General features: G+C 40.6%; 1 protein-coding gene across 2 annotated transcripts in view; it reads right to left on the bottom strand.

The window, feature by feature from the left end:
- Nucleotides 1–3,047, bottom strand: part of pitpnm2 (phosphatidylinositol transfer protein, membrane-associated 2) — a 52,808-nt gene that overhangs the window by 37,257 nt on the left and 12,504 nt on the right. The gene's annotated exons all lie outside the window — the stretch shown is intronic.

Raw genomic sequence — 3,047 nt, 5'->3', positions numbered from 1 at the left:
CCCGGTTGGAAAGGAGCTTCGCTTTTTAAACCCTCACTGTGAAATAAGAGAAGGTATCGATTCCCTCTCTTCCTCTTCTTCTTGTTCCCCCATCCACCTCTGTTCTGCCCCCACCCCGTCTCCCACCCCCGTCCCTCACACTCCATCGCTGTCTCCACCTCTTCAGGACTGTGGAAGCTCTGTCACCATGGAGACGCATGAGGCTGAAGCCTGATTGGTGGAGTTTGTTGTGATGCAGCGAGTCGGTGGTGCAGCCCACCGGATTGATTGCCTCTTCAGTGAGAAACATTCTCTAACGCTGAGGCCAGAGTCTGTTCTCCACTTGATTTTCCCCTACAGAGTTAGTTCTGGATACATATATAGGAATGTGTTTTCAATAAGAGAGAAAAGAATAAAAGTCTATTACTCTAGACTGTTACTCTTAACAGATAAATTCCACATACACAGAAAAATCTCTCACTAATACAAATCTTTTTGATATCATTTATTTTATATATAGACTCCTTAAGACTAACTACACACCAAATGAATGTTTTTACTTATTTCTATTTCTTCTATACTGTATATCCTGTTTGATGATGATTTCTTTTCTATCATTATTTAATTGCCACATATTCAATAAAAAAAGATTGTCTGTACGACATGCCACATTTTTCAACATTGTTATAAAAATATTTTTAACTGATTAAGTGTGCAACGAATGCTCTACAAAATTCCAAAGAAAACAGTGTCAACAATGTATAATTAATGTTATGACATTAATTATATAAAACAGAAACAAACATTAAATCCTCACATTTGTGAAGCTGGAACCAGAAACATTTAGGCTTTTTTGCTTTAAGAAATGACTATAATTATTATTCCTCAACTGACTGATTCATCTCCAAATTGAGAAAAAATGCAACTCCAAATCGCTGGTTTCAAATGTTTTGTTTTGTCTGACCAACAGTCCAAACCAAAGATAGTAATTTTACAACAAATCCTCAAAGTTGAAACCATATTTGGAACGTGCAACCTGGAATTTAGCATTATTGCTAACTAGACAATTAATCTATTAATTGTTGCAGTTCTCGTCTCATTTTTCATGAGGAAGCTAGGATCAAGAATAGTTATAAATACTTAATATAAATATACATATTGTGTGAAACACACAAACTATAAAGCACCCAGCAATGCTCTACTGACACAGCCACACAAATCCTTTACGCCTTAATTCAAATATGTTTATTTTTGAACATTAGAGTATGTGCTGTCCGGATGTGAGGTGTAGTAAAGACATGTGCATGAATCCGTTTTATCTCTGCTCCCAGAGGCAGATCACCTGCTCTGATGATTATGCATCTTCTTTGCAGGGCGTCGTTACCATCCCGCTCTATCTGCTGTGTATTTATATCACCTGCGTCGCCCACAGAATTTGAATGAGCCAGCTGAGCGACACAAACACCGGCCTTTTCTTTTGACTAACAAATCAGGAAATGAGCAAAACTGTGCGCCTTCATTCCAGACTGTAGCAACACCCCTCGTGTACCTCAGTGGCTACAGTCTACATTTACATGTGGACACTGCAGCAGCTTTTTTACTACACTTAAATGACTTCAATTTCATGCTTAACATCTTGTTGCAACACAACCACGCCGGCTGATATCTGGTCACATTAAAGCTATGAGCATTACAGTCTCCCCCATGAGGAATTCTAAGTAATGACCAGAAAACTGTCGGCGCGTCCACATGATCCAAGCCTTCCGTGATTGCGCACCACGCCCACCCCTCCTCCATTAAGTTGGTTGTAACTGCGTTATGATGCTCGCGAAAGTCGCTGGACTAGACCATTTTCTGAACATTACTGCCCCCAAAAACTACTGCCCCAATATTTATGAAACTTTAATGAAGAGTGTAGCATGGAAGAACCCATAACATTTTGGAGCAGATCCCAATCACAGGGCGGTTCCACAAATTATTTAGCGAGATACGGTTGCATTCATATGGCGTCGGAATAATCTAAAAATTGAGTTCCCAATCATGTTTCATGGCTGACCTGATCCGTTTCCTTTGCTCATAATTACTTCCACGTTGTGGTTCTGCAAGATAATCGCCACAAACGAACAACACTTTTATGATTATTGAAACGTAAATGCAATCGCCAGAACGTTAGGCTTTAAAGGAACTACGCCACGGTCACATGACTTCAGCGTCACTACCAGCTTCCAAATGACTTTGCGTGTTTGCCAAATTGCAACCAACCTTTTTTCAAGACACGTAAAAGCTTCAAAATTCACAAGTGGTGTATTTACTGTCATATTTTATGTCATGGAACAACATGTAAAAATCTCTTCAGTTTGTGTTAACCTGCTGGCCTTAGCTTCACATTTAACTGAAAGACAAGAGAGTGCACTTATCATCTCAATATGAATATGTGTATTTCCTAAAATGTCAAGATTCTGGAAAAACCTTTAAAAACAGCAGTCAGAGAAAAACCTGAGCTCTGCGACTGTAATGTTACCACGTCAGAGACACAAACTGAAGCTATTTCTTTGAATGAGACCTGATTGGCACTGAGTGAGCGCTGCGAGCGTAGGATAAACTCTGTGACTCACATGTCTACGCTTTATAAACGTCACTTTAATTACATCCAGCCGACGTGTCTCGGTGGGTTTGAGGTTAAAAATACCCCACCTGCAGCCAGACATGTTCCACCGGGGATTGTGTCGCTGCTTCTGCCTGCTGCTTCGTCTTTAGGGACATTTCAAACACAATCTCCAGAACAAGAATCAAAGGTTTGTGATGCCTTTTAGCTCTGAGGATGAACCTGAAGACATTCACTACAACGGATCACAAGAGGGGAACCTGCACCGAGATTAAATTTACTGTCATACCAACAAACAAGAAGGGAGGCTGAGAATGAGAATGAGCTTTGAGATCTGTGCAGCAGCAGCATCCTCCTCGCTCTTAGCCTCTGATTTTATCTGGGAGCTGCAGGGATGTACATCGTCAGAATGAAATGTCTTGTTGATGGGTACTCCGCCCAACATACACACACACACACACAC

Source organism: Etheostoma spectabile, chromosome 16 (genome assembly GCF_008692095.1).
Source record: "Etheostoma spectabile isolate EspeVRDwgs_2016 chromosome 16, UIUC_Espe_1.0, whole genome shotgun sequence".
Lineage (NCBI taxonomy): Eukaryota > Metazoa > Chordata > Actinopteri > Perciformes > Percidae > Etheostoma > Etheostoma spectabile.
The sequence above is the reverse complement of the archived record's forward strand: the minus strand, read 5'-3'. Positions and strand labels throughout refer to the sequence as shown.